This window comes from Protopterus annectens, chromosome 7.part1, assembly GCF_019279795.1.
Source record: "Protopterus annectens isolate FY-2018-M chromosome 7.part1, PAN1.0, whole genome shotgun sequence".
Taxonomy (NCBI): Eukaryota; Metazoa; Chordata; order Ceratodontiformes; family Protopteridae; genus Protopterus; species Protopterus annectens.
Genome location: NC_056740.1, coordinates 72,694,279 through 72,714,882, shown reverse-complemented (window position 1 = coordinate 72,714,882; position 20,604 = coordinate 72,694,279). Strand labels below are relative to the sequence as shown.

The 20,604-nt window shown below is 43.4% G+C and overlaps 1 protein-coding gene across 7 annotated transcripts in view; it reads left to right on the top strand.

The window, feature by feature from the left end:
• The window catches only part of TJP1 (tight junction protein 1), a 2,268,071-nt gene that overhangs the window by 711,550 nt on the left and 1,535,917 nt on the right, over nt 1-20,604 (top strand). The gene's annotated exons all lie outside the window — the stretch shown is intronic.

The following is a 20,604-nucleotide window of genomic DNA, read 5'->3' as shown; positions in this document are numbered from 1 at the left end:
CCGGTCGGTCGGATCCAGAGATTACTTCTACCGAATACTACTTCGAAGACTTCTAAAGCTAAGTACCCCGTTGGGGACTCTTTCTTGCCTCAGCCGATGTCAGAAAAAGTTAACAATTGTTTAACCTGTGGGAAACAAATACCTCATAAAGATTTCCACTCTTACTGTCTGCCTTGTTTAGGCCCAGCCCACGTAGCAGCCTGTTCGGCCTGTGCCTCTTTCAACCGACGAACGCTTAGGCGTCGGTCGGAGTTTGCAGAACAGCTTTTCCGTACTGATTTTGCGTACATTATGCCGTCGGATCCTCCGACTACCCAATCTACCAAAAAACGCAAAGATAAAGACCGACACTCGCGGTCCGCGGTTTCGGCCGAAACCACGGTAAAGCAAACCGCGAGTGTCTCGGTTTCGGCCGAAACCGAGAAAACTGATCAAAGTACAGCTGAACCTATTCTTACAACTGAGGCCCCTGCTACATCTCATGAATCGACCTCAGAAATTGTACCCACTACGGTGGTTGACTTATCAGACACCATCCCCTTGGATGTCTCTACCCCAGCACGTGGTGCTGCTAGGCCTCCAGCAGCCATGTCCATTAAGGCCTTCGCCAGGGCTAAAGCAGCCAAGACTACTAAATCAGTGCCTGTTAAACCCCCCACATCCAGGCCCTCTTCTAGTTCTCAAATGCTGTCTTTGGCAGAAGATTTAATTTCTTTAATTAGAGGATCTCAATCTCACCCAGACAGGGCCTCTCAGCCCCCAGAGAAGAGACCTAGGGCAGAGCCCCCTGAGCCAGTGTCTTCTGATGATTCTGCTGATGAATCAGACATAACTGACCAGCCAGAGGCTCCCTTCTCCAATTTTGAAGATTCTGATGCTGAAGAATCCATTCCAGCTGCTTCCCCACCAGAAGAATTCTCCTTTGGGGAAACCTTGCATGCCTTGCGAGAACAGTTCCAATGGCAGCAACAGGATTTTTCAGACTCCAGAAAAAGACTTAGGACCTTTCTGCACCTCCCACAGCACAGGCCCTTGGCTATACCTCCTGTTCTCTCTGTGGTGGATGATGCTTTCAATGATGTTTGCTCCGCTCCAGATTCTTTACCCCCAGCCCCTGCCAAACCAGACAGATTTTACAGGGTGCCAGATACTCATCACCACCTTTACAAGGCCCCTCTTGCAGACCCAGAAACTATATCCCAGGGTCCCAAGGCAGTAGCCGCGACCACAGCTAAAACCCTATTCCTTCTGAAAGGGAAGCAAGGTCATTAGACAGATGGGGTAAAAAGGTCTACACTTCAGCTACTCTCTCAGCTAGAGCTTTAAACTGTCAGTTTCACATGATACAATACCAAGAGTTTATGCTTGATCAGTTAACTAAAAACTAACCACTGATGAATCTCTTGATAAGAAATATGTATTAGAGATGGTAAATAACATACAACAAGTTAGCAACCATTCCTTAAAATGTGGCTATGATGCACTGGAGGCTTCATTTAGATCAGCCATGACAGGCACAGTGATAAGAAGGCATGCATGGCTAAAGGAACAAGCTTTACCGGATCATGTTAAAGCTAAGTTGCTAGATGCTCCTATGGACAAGACAAGTTTGTTTGGTACACCTGCCCAGCAGGTTATGAAGAAAATGGAAGAAAAGGCAAAATCTGTTCAAACTGTCAAAGATTTCTTGCAGGTTCAACCCCCAAGGTTTAGCAGGAACTGGCCTGCCAAAAATTGGTCCTTTCCTGACTCCACAAAATTTCAAAGGGGCAGGAATAGACGTTCCAGAGGCAGAAACCAATCCAGAGGAGGGGCCTACAGAGGACGACAGTGGCAAGGTAACAACAGAGGCACAGACACAGCCACTGCATCAGCACAACCACAGTGACTTAATCCTAACTCCGCCTACCAGGGAACAAATAGCAGCTCCTCTAGGCGGAAAGTTAACCTTATTTTCAAAGAACTGGCACTACATAACAAAAGACAAGTGGATTTTACAAACCATAGATCAAGGTTACCGGTTTCACTTCCACACTTTACCAGTCAAAAGAGGAATGCCAAATCTACCTCCAAATCAAAAAACAGAGGCTCTACGCCAGATAATGGAGTTAGCAAACATGAGAGCTGTGGAAAGAGTGCCAACAGCAGAACAAGGAAAGGGGTTCTATTCCAGACTATTCCTAGTTCCAAGAAAGGAAAAAGTTGGAGACCAATTCTCGACCTGTCCACCTTAAATACATACATCATTGTCCCAAAATTCAAAATGCTGACCCTACAGCAACTTCTTCCCATGCTGGGCAAGGAGTCTTGGCTGGTAACTCTAGATCTCAAGGAGGCATACCTGCACGTCCCCATTCGACCAATCTGCAGAAGATACCTCAGATTTCTTGCAGGATCAGAGCACTATCAATTCTCAGCATTGCCCTTTGGCTTATCTACTGCCCAGAGTATTCACAAAATGCCTGGCATCAGTAATCGCCCATTGCAGACTACAGGAATTCAAATTTACCCATACCTGGACGACTGCCTACTACAAGGGGACAACAAAAGCAAGCTGACAACAGATTTACAAAGGGTCATTTACTTGCTACAAGGACTGGGATACACAGTCAATTTACAAAAGTCAAGGCTGATACCATCCCAAACAAGGACATTCTTGGGCGGAATTGGACACAGTACAACAAATGGCATTCCTGACTACAGAAAAACAAAAGAACTTCCTCTTTACTTCTTGGCACTAACAAAACTGAACAAGTTAACAGCAAGAAAAGTTCTGCAGGCCTTGGGCTTCATGGCATCATGCATAATCTTGGTCCCATTTGCCAGACTACATATGAGGAAACTACAGTGGTACCTAAAGAATTTATGGTCCCAACACAGACACAGTCTAGAAACAGAAATACCACTAATTCCATGCTTAAAACAGGAGTTCCTATGGTGGGCTCAGGCATGCCAGTCAAACCCAGGCCTACCCTTTCGCAGATGTCAACCAAGCCAGACCATCACAACAGACGCTTCAGACCTAGGATGGGGGGCCCACATGCTGGACAAATGCGTGCAAGGATTGTGGACACAGGATCAACTTCACCTACACATCAATCTAAAAGAAATGCTGGCAGTAAAACTGGCAATCCAAAAGTTCAAACCATTCCTCAAAGAGGGCCAGTTGATGATAAGGACAGACAACACCACAGTCATGTGGTACATCAACAAACAGGGAGGCACTCATTCATACCCCTATGCAGAATGACCTTGGAGCTGTGGACCCTGGCACTCAGCTACAACATTCAGTTACAGGCAATATTTGTACCGGGAAAGACAATACTCTAGCAGACATATTAAGCAGAACCACTTCGATGCCCACGAATGGAAGCTGCACCCGGACATCTTCAAGACCATCTCAAAGAAATGGGGAATGCCACAGATAGACCTATTCGCATCACCTCTCAATCACCAGCTCAAAAATTCTGCACAAGGACATTCCACCCACTAGCATGGAAAGTGGACTCACTCTCCTTCAACTGGAAAGGCCTAACAGCATATGCATTCCCACCTCTTCCTTTGATACACAAGGTACTACTAAAAATCAAGGAAGAACGTCCAAGGATAATCCTGATAGCTCCAAACTGGCCAAGACAACACTGGTACCCACTACTGAAGAGCATGTCTCGAACAATATGTGGCCAATACCCTGATGCCTTTGATGTTAACTCAGAACAACTACAGCATCATACATCCAAACCTAAAACGCTGCAACTGACTGCATGGAACATCACATAGCAGCAGCTAATCCAGAACTTTCCCAAAGAGTTAAAGACATTATTCTTGAAGCACGCAGACCTTCAACAAGAAGGAGCTATGCTGGAAAATGGAAAAGGTTTGTCATTTGGAGTACGGAAAGAGGAAAAGATGTGTCAAACATAGATATGCCTAACATTCTGGAGTATCTGGCCGAACTTCTTCATTCAGGCCTGTCCTACTCCTCCATCAAGATACATGCATCAGCTATTTCAGCAGAATACAGCTTTGATCCACCTGTCTTTTCGCACCCTTTGCTCAGGCAGTTCCTCAGAGGAATCAAGAATGTAAAACCTCCAAGGAAACCACCATTACCAGCTTGGGATTTAAACTTTGTGCTAGAAAAGTTGACACTATCACCCTTTGAACCAGCAGCAACAGCAGACCTACAACACCTGTCATGGAAAACTGCTTTCCTACTGGCAATTACTTCAGCAAGGAGGGTTTCAGAACTACAGGCCTTAATGGCAGTGCAACCCTTCCTAATCTTCCACCAAGATAGAGTGTCCATGAGGACTAATCCTACATTTATGCCCAAGGTGGTATCCAGAGTATCTTTAAACCAGGCAATCCACCTACCTACCTTCTTTCCCAACCCACAAAACAGAGGGAAAGAATACTGCATACCTTGGATGTACATAGACAGCTACGCTACTACTTGGACAGAACAAAAATAGCAGAAAGACTGACCAACTTTTTGTAGCCTATGCAACAGGAAGGGAAGGAAAAGCTATTTCCAAACAGACAATCTCCAAATGGATAGGAAATTGCATACGATACTGTTACTCCTTCCATGGAAAACCAATTCCACAGAACATAAGACCTCATTCTACAAGGGCAACAGCCACTACCACAGCCTTCTTACGAGGAGTGGCAACCAAAGACATTATTGAGGCGGCTACTTGGACCTCCGTGCATACATTTGCCAAGCATTATAATTTGCCTCTATATTCCAGATCCCGAGCAGGATTTGCCACTGCTGTACTGCAAGGGATCCTAAACACACCATAATCTACTTTTATCCTCCTCCCTAGTTGGCTATGGTATTCTACCCACTTGTTATGACTGCAGATGCATCCATGAAGGACATAGTACAGTTTTGTACCTACCATAAATGTAGATGTCCGAACTGGATAGCATCTGCAGTCAGGATTACCCTCCCGCCTTCCCCTCTGTGGTACTCCTAGGGTGTTTACCCTCCTAATAGCTAGCTGTTGGGGGGGAGTCTTTTATGGTGTATTTGTTTGTATATATGTACATATATGCTTATTTTTGTGTTTACCTCTATCTATTTGGAAACATTGGCATCTATCCAAATTTTAGCCTGCAAGAGGGCTACTGGCATCTGGGGCAAGAAACACTGAGGAAAATGGCGTCGGCTGATGCTTTTATACCCGAAGACCAACAGAGATGACGTCGGGTGGAGTGCGACATCAGCCGAAGCCGGACCCGGACTTTGGAATCCGGCCGACTGCAGGGCTGCCTGACGACAGGACAACCCACTTGTTATGACTGCAGATGCTATCCAGTTCGGACATCTACATTTATGGTAGGTACAAAACTGTACTTTTTTGTGTAACCTGCCTTATGTAATCATCCTCAACTGTCTAACAGATATAGTATATCTTGCTATATATATAACATGTATGTTGTAAACTGGACTTACTTCAGTTATTCCTGTTTTAATTTCATAGTGTCTGTATTTTCCACCTTCTAAATATTGCAAGCTAGGGTAATCTACCCATGTAGCTTAGGTTACTGCAGCAGTGATGAATATGATATAGTGCAGTTGTATAAATAAACTTACCATAACAATAGATGTTCGAGTGATCAGTACCCTCTATCCCCCTTTTTGCTTTTTGATTATGCCAGGATCTGTATATATGTTTTTACTCCTGCCTGTGTTCTCTCTGGGATCAGCCTCCCTTGCTCAGTTGGGATGAAATCTCTGAAGGGCTTCACACTCAAACCTGTGATTTTAGTCGGCTCAGCTCAAGCTGCTTAATGCTTTGAGCTCATGGAAGCTGCTCTGAACTTATGGAAGCTGCCCAGCTGTTATATCTTTGTGGAGATGTAACCCGTGTATAGCTAAGGATCATTCAAACATAATTTATGGTAAGTTTACTTACACAACTGTTCTTTCCTTGCTAGTAATTATCTACTTTCCTACCAGCAACTGCTTCATTGTAAGTTACTTTTCGGCCACTCTTAAGAAATTACCCACTTATGTGTCTACTCCCTCTTAGAAAAATTGAAGACTCGCTGTGCTTAAGGAAAACTTCACCCAGACACATAGCTAACTTGGTTGGTGCCCTGGGCTTTTCTAGATTGTCACCTCTTGATATCAAACATAAATAATGGGGGGAAAAAAAGTCTTCTCACCTTGATGAGCAAAAAAAAAAAAAAAAATCTAACTGAAGCAAGAAGCTTCTGTTAGCTCCTTGCTGCAGATACTACCTGTAATGAAAGATTATTTCAGAAATTGTGATGTAAGCTGCTGCTACAAAAATGATTGCCAGTCCTGCACTCGAGCCCAGTTGCAACTCTTCTGAGATGCAGATTGTATCCATTGACAGCATGACTCCACTTTGTGAACCAGTGTAAGTTTGACTTGATGTACAGGCATAATGCCATTTACTGAATTGCCCACGACCCAAGATCACGGTTTCAAAAATTGGCAATAGTTTGCTGTACTCCTTGCTGAGAACCCCCCCCCCTCCCCCCCAATTTATGTGGTCTCCTTTTTGTTACCAGAATGCATTGTTAAAACATTAAACACATGTATTTGATAACATCATTTTCATAGTTAGCATTAATAACTCCCTTCCACAGCCATTGCTCCTCTTGACAGTTTGTTTAATTCACAGTAGTGTATATCTTCTCTGTAGTTCATTTAAAATTTTAGAGATGTGTATTAAAATCACTATCCAGAAGTCCAGCACATTCCTTCCTTGGTGCATGTTTTACTTATGACAACAAAAAGAATTCAGATGTTCCATTTTTCTAAGTATGTTGCCTTAATTTGTTCAACTTTTCTGGCTAGTGTTATAGACTTGGACCATGCCAAAGTCAAAGTTGGTTGCATTTGCTCACTCATTCTTGAGTAATTTTTTGAGTCACTTGGCTACATTAGGAGTGTTGAGTGCTGTTGTTTCCTTCCTGTGTGCAAATGACCCTCAAATGGGTTTGGTGTGTGTGTGGCAGTGTCACTCAGCTAGCACAGAAGCTTTCTGGATCCTTTGCATGGGAACCAGAAACATTGTTACAAACTACATCACAAAACCAGGACTTCTACATAGCAGCTCTGAGTAATACCTAACTGGTGAGTTAAACTAAACTACTAGAAATAAATTGTGACAAAAACCTAAAATTTGACAAGCATACTGTTATATCCATAGTCAGAACACTCGACTCCCTGTTGTAGCTCACACTTTTACTGCCATCCATCTTACATGCTTCCACAATACTAGCTAGTGTTAAAGAAGAACCTTATCCAAAAACTGTACATCTTGAACGTTTCTGCATTACTGATGTCTCTATCAAAGTAAGCGGTTATTTTCTAATTTGTTATACCTCAAAATGAGCAGAAGGAGTGGCTGCCATGGGTATCATTTTGTTTTACAGTCAATGCCTTATCCTCTCTGATGTCATTGTAGAGACAGAAAGAAAGAAATCTTGAGATGAGAGGATCATTTACTGTGGTTTTCTCTGTCATCAGCTTAAAACTGTACTGAGACTGCCTACTTTTGGCCATCAGCATCAGTGTAGATTTTTAATTATTCTGCTTCCTTAGATTTTTCATTAGTGGTCATCACTGATACAGCATTTTAAGGAATATTTGAAAGATGGGTGTGAAAATATAGCTGAATTAATTGCTCTTTTCAAAGTAACATCTCTAGTAAAGTGTCCAAGAATGAGAACTTTGACTCTTGTGATTAATAGATGTTACTTGGGCTGAGATGGGTTGTGTTGCCTTCACAGTTTTTAATATAGTAGCTATAATTAGAGTATTTGATGTTGATCTTCTTTCCCCAACTCAATGACTTGTCTCAACAAAGCACTATGTGCAATGCACAAATGTTGTGACAAAACACCAGAAGAAACATGAGTAGTCAAATACTTAACAAAAATAAGAAAAGTAAGATGAAAATATTTTTTTCCTTTTCCCACCCTGTGATTAAAGGGAAATGCAACTAATTTTTCATAAGAAAAAAATAAGTATAACTTGTGTTTTTGTTTGCAAATGAAAATGAAGTTTGAAAGCATTGCTTTTGTTCAGACTCAAGGCCGCACTATTAGGATGAGGTGTGATGCTGGCAATCTGTGACTGATAAGGCACTTTTAACTATCCGTCTTTAAGAGCCGTTGTTTTCTTAATGATTTTGTAGCTGGCATAAGTGAGCTAACCTAATTAATTTGCCAAACTTAGTAGCCTTCATGATGCAAACGACGATGAGGCAAATGCATGAAGGAAATTCAAACAGAAATAAGTTCAGAGATAAAACAAATGGAATAATTATTAAGTTACGCTTTTTCTTTGTGATGTTTAGTGTTGCATTACAGGGAAGGAAGATCATTTTTTGGGATGAAAAACTTGACAGTTGGGTGGAATTTTCCATTAAGAAGTCATAGTTAAATAAATTTGAAAAATTCTGTAATAACACAACCGGAAAAAAACTCATCTCCTTGAAATAAAACTAAGATGGCAAGAAAACCAGAACACTGTAAGACTAAACAGATAAAAAAATTGTTCTGGATACACTAAAACTAGAAAAATGTCCAGGATTAAAAGATTTCGTCCAGACGTACCACTTAGAGTACACTAAGGCAAAGCAACCAAGTTACTGGGAACAAATATAGGGGGAAAATTATTAGAATGAGAAGACTCATGGAAGACATTTGGACTGCAGGCTAGCGATGCTTTGATATCAATTCTTGACAGAGAGAGTATAGACAAAGAGAAAAAGGGATGGGGGTTATCCTAAATGAAAGACCTGCACTGGTTGTGTTTTTAGTTGAATCTAGAATAGAAGCTACTGTTAAAATAGGGATAATTGAATGATAACTATAGGAATCAGTCGGAGGAGGTCAGAAAAGATTGGGGAGAGAGATTAAGCAATTCATAAAGAAGCAATGGGATGGAATATTCATGGCTTTCAAAGTGTCCTCTATTTGGGTAAACAAAGTCTAGATGATTTAGGATTTTTGCTTGGAAGTGTTTGCATAGGTACTTTTATGCTCCAAGCAGACTCCAAATAATTTTTCCTGAAGTAGATGGCAAATGTTGGAGGTGTAATTGAGAAGATGTGCTTGGACACATATGTACTGGTAGTGTAATGAGTTGGCAGACTTTAAATTTTCCATACAGAGTACTTTGTCAGGAATACTGGGCTAACGAATGAGTGTAAGTAAGGAAATTTTTTTTTGAACCTGGATACAGGATCTGAATTGCCTAGACATAAGGTCTTGTTAAGTTTAATTCTGGTGACTGTCCAAAAAGCAATTAGTAGAAAATGGAAATCAAAGTCTAAACCAACCATAGTTGAAGTAACAAATATTGCAACAGAGATAAAAAACAGAAAATGGGACCTTTAGAAAAGGGTAGGAGTAAATTACATAGAAAAAAATGGAAATTGTAGGAACAATACATGCAAAAAAATGTTTTGTAGGAGGAATGAGGTTTAAGTGAAGGCAGGAATTGAACAATTTATGTAATGTTTTGACTATATTGTATAGAACAATATATATGATGTATGTTTCTAAATGTGAACTTATTAATATGGTTTGATTCCTTTTGTATAAATAGAAGTTAACCTTTATCACAAGTGATTATTCCGTAAGGTTGTATCCAGTGTCTGTTTTTGTCCAGTTCAACATATGGGATGTCTGATCCAGCCTTGGCACAGATTTTGAAACTTGCACTGTTCCAGGGCTCTTACTCTCCCCCTATCCATAATTCCTTGAACTCCACTCTAGTACCTGAGATCTTGTTTGTTGCCTGAAGATTTCAAATGTGTTCTTGATGACGCTCGTAACCTTTGATTCCTGAAAAGTTTTCACATATTTCAAATACGTTAAAAAGTCTTTTTACTGTACTCCTCTACTGGGGATGTTGTCTCCCTCTAGTCATAGTATATAGAACCTATTTTGTAGCTATAGGTTTAAGATGGCGTTTAGTACTTAACAGCGTCTTTAACCATTAGCATTTTCCTTAGTGATAGACTTAAGACGGTGTGTGTTTGGTCTTACCATTGTTTGTAGTGAATTAGGATTTTGTGAAGACTGCTTATCATAGTATTTTATAGTGTTTCTTGTGGGGGGTTTTTTGCGATACATTTATCAGCATGGCTGAATCTCGAGCTTTTAGGAAATGATTTGAATGTGGGCACAAATTGCACCCCCAGGATCCTCGCACATTGTGTCTATTGCCTGGACACTGCCCATTTGGACACACAATGTTCTTTGTGTGCTTCTTTCAGCACTGGAGCCTTTTAAGCTTGCTTTGACAAATTGGTGGTGAGGGGTCATCTCCTTCCACAGACCAGGACTACTACTTCTGGGACTTCCTCTTCTGTCCCCCGTGCTAAGAAGCAAAACAGGGCTAGGTCTTCTGATAAGATCCCAGACGAGGAGGAGGAAAAAAAGTAAGCGTAAAAGAGAAAGAAAATGACATCTCTTTCTTATAACTAAACTCTCTTTGAATCTGTCTGTTTCAGTTGGACCCTTACCTAAATTGGCTAGGGGATTGGAACCGACAGCATCTCAATCCTGTCCATTCTCCCCTTGGCCCCAGTTTTCACCAGAACCAGTGAGTCCCAGGTTACACTCTTAGACTTTGCAAGGGAAGAGATATTCCATGATGTTCATCGTGTTTCACTGTTGCAGTCATTACTCTTGGGTTATCCTGCTGACAGGCTACCCGCAGTCGGCCTGAATTCCAAAGTCTTGGTCCAGCGTCAGTTGCTGTCGCCTCTTCCCTGACGTCAGTGTGCCAGGGGTATAAAAGATGCAGCCCAAGCCATTTCTTTCCTTCTTTCTTGCCGCATGGTGCCCAAAGCAAAAGCAGTTTGCAAGTGCCGGTCGGCCGACTCCTGAGAGTTTCAAAACCGAATTTCAGATCCGAAGTCTTCATTAAAGCTAAGTACCCCGTTGGGGAAACTTTTTTCTTGCTCCAGACCGATGTCAGAAAAAGTTAACAATTGTATTTCTTGTGGGAAGCAAATACCTCTTAAGGATTTTCATTCTTACTGTATTCCTTGCCTAGGCCCTGATCACGATGTTGCTAGCTGTCGGTTTTGTGCTAGATTTAACCAACGCACTTTTAAGCGTCGGTACGATTTTGCCTTTCATTACTTTGGCCAAAGGTTTAATTATATAATGTCGTTGGAACAACCGACGACCGGAGTTTATAAAAAGTGCAAGGAAAAGGAGGACAGGCATCCGAGGTCCAAAACCAGTGACAAGGCCCTGGCTAGGCCATCACCAGTTCTCAGTGAGGTGCTTTCGCAGTCCCTGACGCCTGCTACCTCAGAGCCACAAGCCGCTACCGACTCCCACGTGGAGCCGACTAGGCCTTTGGATACTAAAGGTATTGGACCCTCGTAAACTATTCCCTCAGATGGGTCCGGAGCCACTGAGCAGGCATCTGCTTCTGAGGGTGTTTTCAGACCTACACAATTATATGTCAAGCCTACCTCAGCTTCAAAGACTAAAACAGCTCTAAAGACAAAGAAACAAGTACAGCATTCTCCTGGACAGACTTCCATGCCTAAAAAACAGATGCTTAAAATGGCCGAAGACCTAATTACTTTGATCAGGGGTTCCCCATCCCCATCCTGATAAGAGACCTAGGCAAGAGACAGAATATGACTCTTCTGATGAGGTTTCAATTTCCTCCGACTCCAGGGATACTCTCTTCCTCCTTATGAGGTTTCTGATGCTGAAGAATATATTCATTCAGCCTCTCCTCCTGAGGATTATTCTTTTGGGGAAACCCTGCATACCATGAGGGAGCATTTTCACTGGGAGAGTCAAGATTATTCAGACTCTAAGAAAAGGCTCAGAGATTTTCTTTTACTACCTCAGCACAGACCTCTTGCTATTCAACCTGTTCTAGACATTGTAGATGATGTATTTTCAGAGTCCGGCCTGTCTCCTGACTCTTTACCCCCTGCACCTGCTAAGCCAGACAGATACTACAGGGTTCCAGACCGTAATAAATTTCTATATAAAAACCCTGCTGCTGACCCAGAAACTATATCTCAGGGTCCCAAAGAGGTCAAGGCTTCCACTGCAAAAAACCCTGTCCCCTCTAATAGGGATTCTAGGGCACTGGACAGATGGGGGGAAAAAAGTTTACACTTCTGCTACCTTGGCTGTAAGGGCTTTAAATTGTCAGTTTCATATGCTTAAATATCAGCAATACTTAATGTCACTGCTTAAACAGAAAATGTTGACAAATTCTGGATGTTCTGATAACAAGGAAATGCAGGATTTATTGCATGCAGCTGAACAAGTGGGAAAGCATACTTTGCAATGTGGTTTTGATTCACTGGAGGCTTCTTGCAGGGCCGCTGTTACAGGTTCTGTCATTAGAAGGCATGCTTGGTTAAAGGAACAGAATCTGCCTGATCATGTTAAATCAAAATTACTGGATGCTCCATTACAGCATGATACTTTGGTGTTAAGGCAGAAGAGGTGTTGAAGCAAATGGAGGATAAAGTGAAATCCATGCAGACAGTTAAGGATTTTCTACAGGTACAGCCAGCTAGATTTAGCAGGAACTGGCCTGCAAAGAATTGGTCCTTTCCAGCGTCAGACAGGCCACAAAGAGGCAGATACAGATGCCCTAGAGGCAGATCACAGCCCCAAGGCTCATACAGGCCTAAACAATGGTGTACTTCTACCTCCAAAAGCGTAGAAGACAAATCTTAACCATACAGGAAACAGTCCCAATGACTTTCCTCTGCCAGAACCAAGCACTTATCTTTCGGCAGCCCCCTTAGGGGGAAAACTAGCACTTTTTTCACCAAATTGGCACATGATTACCCAGGACAAATGGGTCTTGAACATAGTGTCTCAGGGCTACAGGTTCCACTTTCACACCCTGCCAAGGGCAAAAGGTATGCCAGACCTGCCACACAATCAATGGGCAGAGGCACAAAAACAAGTTTCATCCCTCATGGACATGAGGGCCATTCAGCGAATACCACAACAAGAGCAGGGACAAGGATTTTACTCAAGACTTTTGCTTGTGCCCAGAAAGGACAAAGCCTGGAGACCAATACTGGACCTGTCTATTCTAAACACATTTCTGGACGTTCCAAAATTCAAAATGTTGACTCTGCAGCAGCTACTGCCCATGCTGGGCAAGGCTTGGCTCGGCTCGTTACTTTGGACCTGAAAGAGGCATACCTGCATGTCCCAATCAGACAATCTTGCAGAAGATACCTTAGATTTATAGATGGCTCAATGCATTACCAATTCTCTGCACTGCCATTTGGCTTATCTACTGCACCCAGGGTCTTCACCAAATGCCTGGCACCAGTAATTGCATTTTGCAGACAGAGGAATTCAAATATATCCTTACTTGGATGACTGCCTTATTCAAGCAGAGAACAAAGACATTCCACTACAGCATCTGGCGTTTGTAAAAAGATTACTAATTTGCCTAGGGTACACAGTAAACGAAAAGAAATAAAAATTAGTACCCTCTCAAGAGATAATATTCCTGGGTGCAAGCTTAAATACAACTGCCCAGATGGCTTATCTCACGCCAGATAAACAGACAACTGACATCTTACTTCAAAATGTTGGTAACAAAGACCCAGTTATCTGCAAGAACAATTCTGCAGGCTTTGGGCTTCATGGCATCCTGCATTCTGCTAATCCCATATGCCAGACTGCATATGAGGAATCTACAATGTTATCTAAAAAGTGTTTGGACTCAACATTGCCACAGCCTGGAAACATTAATTACACTCATTCCCTGCCTGCAACAGGAGTTTTGATGGTGGGCACAGGCCTGTCACCACAACAAGGGACAGCCTTTCACTTTACCCACAGCCAGGCAGACACTAACAATGGATGCATCAGATTATGCCAAGGGGGGGCCCACATGACAGGAAAATGTATTCAGGGCACATGGCCCGCAGGCCAGATGCATCTTCATATCAATCAAAAAGAGATGCTAGCTGTTCAGAATGCCCTGACAGCTTTCAAGGATTTATAGCTACTGATAAAGATGGGCAATACTACTGTCATGTGGTACATAAACAAGCAAGGAGGCACACATTCATGCCCCCTCTGCAGACAAGCCATGACTTTGTGGGACACAGCATTGACTTAAGTTCACCTGCAAGCACAATTCTGCAAGGAAAAATAAATACTCTGGCAGACTAACTAAGCAGAAACCTCATGGATCCCCACGAGTGGAAACTGGATCCACAAGTCTTCAGCATGATAATAAGGAAATGGGGATGCCCAGACATAGATCTATTTGCCTCCCCTCACAACTGCTAACTACAGAAATTCTGCACAAGGGTTTACCACAAGCAAGCATGGAAAGTGGATGCCTTATCCTTCAGCTGGAAAAACCTCACAGTGTATGCCTTTCCTTCACTGCCTCTCCTCCCCAAGGTACTCCTAAAGGTCAGACAAGAGAAACCAAAAATTATACTGATTGCTCCAGACTGGCCACGCCAGCACTGGTACCCAATCCTAAAGAACTTGTCTCAAAGTCCAGCCTGGACATTGCCTCAAACTTCTCACTTACTGACCCAACAAAACAATCAGATCCTGCACAGCCAAATCAGTACCTTAAATCTGGCAGCATGGTGGATAATGTAGCCATTCGGAACACTCCACTCTCCAAAGCTGTAATGGATGTTATCTTGGAGGCCAGGAGGCCCAGTACCAGAAAATCTTATGCAGAAAAATGGAAGAGATTCTGTGCTTGGAATCAGGAGCAAGGAATTGACACATTTGTACCAGATATTCCTCAGATTTTTACAATATTTAACTGAGATGCTGGACAAAGGCCTATCCGTTTCATCAATTAAGATTCATGCCTCTGCCGTTTCAGCCCATTACAATACGGAACCTCCTATCTTTTCTCAACTTTAATAAGACAGTATCTCAGAGGGGCCAAAAACATACGACCCCCAAGAAGAGCACCAATACCTGCATGGGACCTAAATTATGTCTTGGAAAAACTCACACTGCCTCCTTTTAAGCCAGCCTCAACAGCGGATATTAAATTCTTATCTTGAAAAACAGCTGTGCTCCTAGCAATAACCGCTGCAAGACGAGTCTCGTCGTTACAGGCACTCATGGTGGTGGAACCTTTTATTTTCCATCCAGACAGGGTTTCTCTGAGGATGAACCCTACATTTATGCCTAAGGTGGTGTCCAGTGTGGCCCTTAACCAAACCATTCACTTGCCTACCTTTTATCCAAACCCACAGAACAAGGGTGAGAGACTTCTGCATTCTTTGGACATGCACAGACAGCTACACTTCTACTTGGACAGAACTAAAGCTTTCAGAAAGTCTGAGCAACTTTTAGTGCCATATGCTGCAGGATCACAAGGAAAGGCAATCTCAAAACAGACCATTTCAAAATGGATAGGCCATTGCATTCGCTTCTGCTACTCACAGCATGGCAAATCAGTACCCAAGGGCATTAGGCCACATTCTACCAGAGCAGCAGCCTTTCTCAGAGGAGTACCAACCAAAGACATCTTAGAGGCTGCAACTTGAAGTTCAGTGCACACTTTCACAAAGCACTACCACTTGCCTCTCTACTCTAAATCCAGAGCAGGCTTTGCCACTGCAGTTCTGCAGGGCCTCATAGCCTCTCCTAATCTTATTTAGCCCAGCCACCCATCCTCAGCTTTGGGATTCAACCCAAGAGTAATGACTGCAACAGTGAAACACGATGAACATAGTACAGTTGTGTACCTACCATAAATGTAGATGTTCGAGTGTATTCACTGTTGCAGTCCAGGTTACCCTCCCACCTTTGCTGGGTCTTATCTGTACTTCTCTTTTCTATACAACCTATGTGGTGTATTTGCTTGTAGATGAAGGAAATGTTTACCTTAGTGCATGCATGTTTTTTGGCATAATCTATTTAGCCTACCCTTTTTGGGGCACCTGACATTTGGGGCAAGAAATACTGAAGAAAATGGCGTTGGCTGCATCTTTTATACCCCTGTCACACTGACGTCAAGGAAGAGGTGACAGCAACTGACGCCGGACCAAGACTTTGGAATTCAGGCCGACTGCCAGCAGGATAACCCAAGAGTAATGACTGCAACAGTGAATACACTCGAACATCTACATTTATGGTAGGTACACAACTGTACTTTTTCGTCAGTGGCTTCATCTACCTGATCATCCTGTAGCTTGACAGAGTAAGATGTCGACAGGATAGAGAGAAAATTCTCGATGACGCACATCCAACTTAGGGGTTCTGCTGGTACTGTCCCCAGGGAATGTACTGACCATTGGCCACCCTACTTCTCCACTTCTTTTGCCTGTATCTATCCATCCTTTGGCTCCAGCAGTTTTGAATTTGACCAATCCCGAAGTGCTTCCTTCGGCGCCAGCAGTTCCTTCAGCTTTGTCAACAGATGTTCTTCATCTCACATTGCTGCAGTCATAACTTATGGGTAGTCCGCTGTCCTCGGTCGGCCCGAATACCAAAGTATTAGGCTGACGTCGGTCATGGGCGCTCAGATCTGACGTCAGAGCGTCAAGGTATTAAAGCGCATGACAGACATCATTTCCTCAGTCTTTTTTGCCGCATGGTCCGAAGCAGAAGCAGCGTTTGCAAGTGCCGTTCGGCATTCTGAAATTTTCGTATTCTGAGTTTCAGACCGAAACCAAGTTGGGCTGAGTACCCCGTTGGGGAATATTTTTGTTTTTTCTTGCCTCAGTTACTTCCGGATGTCAGAAAAAGTGAATAATTGTATTTCTTGTGGGAAACAGATACCGCATAGGGATTACCACTCTCTTTGTATTCCTTGCTTGGGACCTGAGCACGACGTAGTAGGGTGTCGCTTTTGTGCTAGATTTAATAAGCGCACCATTAAGCGTAGGTTAGATTGTGCTAGGCTTGTCTTTGGTAAGCGGTGTAATTACAATATGCCGTCGGATCCTCCGACGCCCGCTACCGCGAAGAAGCGCAAAGTTAAAACTTTACAGTCCAAGCAGGATGACTCGTCCGTTCCGGACAACGGTTCTTTAGACACTAGGGTGGATTCGGTTGATCCGGCCGAAGTTTCAACTGAGTCTCAGGGGGAGACGTTGGTTTTGCAAGATCTAGCCTCTCAGGAGTCAGGTCAGGCTGAGGGGGCCTCTCAAGTTACTGTTCTCCCTTCCTTGCCTAAGGTGGTTAGGCCTTCTCCTTCTGTCTCTAAGGGTACCTTCCAAAGGCAGGCCTGGTTTGCCTACCACAGGTGTCAGTCCTAGTTCTGCAGGTTCTGTGCCTAAGAAACACATGCTTAAAATGGCAGAAGATTTAATTATTTTAATCAGGGGTTCTATGCCCCCTCCTGATAAGAGGCCTAGGGTGGAGCCAGAAATGGAAAGTTTGGAGCAGGCTTCAGATTACTCAGAGTCTTCGGCTGAAGACATTCAGGATTTTCCTCCTTATTCTGATTCACACGCAGAGGATTCCACTCCTTCTGCTTCTCCTCCAGAGGATTTTTCTTTTTCAGAAACCCTGCATTCCATGAGGGAGCATTTTAAATGGGAAGGTCAAGATTTCTCAGATTCCAGGAAGAGGCTTAGGGAATTTTTATTTTTACCACAGCATAGGCCCTTGGCTATACCTCCTGTTTTGGATGTTGTTCAAGACGTTTTCTCTGAGGCTTCCCTTAATCCAGATTCTTTGCCTCCTGCGCCAGTTAAGCCAGATAGGTATTACAGAGTGCCTGAGGCTCATAAATATCTGTACAAGAGCCCTAGGGCCGACCCAGAAACTATTAGCCAGGGACCTAAGGGGGTCAGGGCTTCTATTGTGAAGAATCCAGTTCCTTTGGATAAGGATGCTAGAGCTTTGGAAAGGTGGGGTAAGAAAGTGTATACTTCTTCCACTTTAGCAATGAGGGCTTTGAATTGCCAGTTTCATATGTTGAAGTACCAGAATTTTCTCCTTACTCAGTTAAAATCTAAAGTGGATGCTTTGGCAGAGGGCATAGAGTGTAAAGAATTACAGGATTTGGTACATGCCTCTGATCAGGTGGGTAAGCATGCTTTGCAGTGTGGTTTTGATGCTTTGCAGGCTTCTTCCAGGGTGGCTGCCACTGGTTCAGTTATTCGCAGGCACGCCTGGCTTAGGGATCAGAATTTGTCAGAGCATGTTAAAGCTAGGATTTTAGATGCTCCTTTGCAGTCTGAAGTTTTGTTTGGTTCTCCTGTGGAGTCTGTCTTGAAAAAAATGGAAGACAAGGCTAAGTCTATGCAGACTGTTAAAGATTTTTTGCAGGTGCAGCCCCCTAAGTTTAGCAGGAACTGGCCTGCTAAGGGTTGGACTTACCCTTCTTCTGATTCTCAGTCTAGGGTTAGATCTAGGCGTGGTAGGGGCAGAGCTCAGAGTTCTTTTAGGCCTAGGCCGTGGAGTTCGCCAGCACAATCTACAGGTGAGGGCAGGGGCCAGTCCTTTCGTAAACAGGCCCAATGACCTGCATCTCCAGCTGCCAGATCCTTCCTGTCTGGCAGCTCCTTTGGGAGGAAAGTTGGCACTCTTCAAGCAAAATTGGTTTCTAGTCACCCAGGACAAATGGGTGTTGGACATTATAGACCGAGGCTACAAGTTTTATTTCCACACATTGCCTCCTTTCAAAGGCATGCCAGACGTTCCTCCTCAGCAAAGGGTAGAGGCTCACAAACAGATTTCTTTGCTTCTTCAAATTGGGGCTATACAGGAGGTCCCTCAGTCAGACGTGGGCCTCGGATTTTACTCTCGCCTATTTCTTGTACCAAAGAAAGGAAACACTTGGAGGCCAATCTTGGATTTATCTATCCTCAACACATATCTGGACATTCCAAAGTTCAAAATGTTGACGTTGCAACAACTTCTGCCTCTGTTGGGCAAAGATCACTGGATGGTAACTCTGGATCTCAAAGAGGCTTATCTTCATGTTCCTATCAGGCTCAGTTGCAGGAGATTCCTGCGCTGGCTGGGACTTTACATTATCAGTTCTCTGCATTGCCTTTTGGCTTATCTACTGCGCCCAGGGTATTCACAAAAGTTCTGGCTCCAGTGATAGCCTTCTTCAGGTTAAGAGGAATACAAATTTATCCTTATTTGGACGATTGCCTGATTCTTGCTCAAGACAAGCACGAGCTTCTTCACCATCTACAGTATGTTATGACAGTGTTAAGGTGCCTAGGGTATTCTGTGAACGAAACAAAGTCCAGTCTAGTACCCTCTCAGGAAATGTGCTTTCTGGGTGTGAGACTGAATACAGCTTCCCAGATGGCCTTTTTTGACCCCGGACAAGCAAAAGAATCTTACAATTTACTTCCATCAGTTGTCTCTACGGTCCAGGCTGACTGCAAGGACAGTCCTTCAAGCCTTGGGGTTCATGGCATCTTGTATTCTGGTGCTTCCCAATGCCAAACTGCATATGAGGAAGCTACAATGGTATCTCAAAAATGTATGGACACAACACTGCCAAGATCTGGACACTGTCATTCAAATAATACCTTGCATTCAAAAGGAATTTTTGTGGTGGGCTCAGGAATGTCACCTAAACAAGGGACTCTCTGTGACCCAACCAGAGGCGAGTCAGATTTTAACGACGGATGCCTCGGACAAGGCTTGGGGAGCACACCTCAATGGAAAATGGGTGCAAGACACGTGGCCTGCCAGACTTCAACATTTACATATCAACTTGAAGGAAATGTTAGCAGTCCAGTTTGCATTGATGGCTTTCAAGGATTTACTTCTCCCAGGGCAGGTGTTGATTCAAACAGACAACACAACTGTCATGTGGTACATCAACAAGCAAGGGGGAACCCATTCGTACCCTCTTTGCAGGCAAGCTATGATTTTGTGGGAGACTGCTCTCAGTTTGCAACTCACTCTTCAAGCAAGGTTTCTGCCAGGAGCACAGAACTCCTTAGCAGATGTTTTGAGCAGACGGATAGTGGATCCCCACGAGTGGAAATTGGATCCTCATGTATTTCGACAGTTGACAATGATATGGGGGACTCCAGACCTAGATCTGTTCGTTTCTCCACTAAATTTCCAGGTGCCAAAGTTTTGCACAGAGATGTTTCATCCCACAGCTTGGAAAGTGGATGCTCTATCATTCAGTTGGAGCAATCTTCACGTTTATGCCTTTCCGCCTCTGCCTCTTCTTCCAAAGGTTCTCTTGAAGGTCAGACAAGACAAGCCCTCCATGATTCTAATAGCTCCAGACTGGCCTCGACAGCACTGGTACCCTCTGCTGAGGAGTTTAGTACGGGAACCTCCTTATCCTTTGCCTTTGATTCCACACCTTTTGACTCAGGAGGGCAATCATTTCCTCAATGTCAGGATTCAGTCCCTGCATCTAACAGCCTGGCATATTCTGTTCTAAAACCTGGAGGGTCGCAGCTTCCTCAACAAGTTTTGAATGTTATTTTGGAGGCCAGGAGGCCTAGTACAAGGAAAGTTTATGCTGATAAATGGAGGAGATTTTTTATTTGGAGCAAAGCAAAGAGCTTTGATGTTTCCAGGCCTGATTTGAGTGTTTCTCTTCAATATCTTACAGAATTATTGGACAAGGGTTTGTCTTTCTCCTCTATAAAA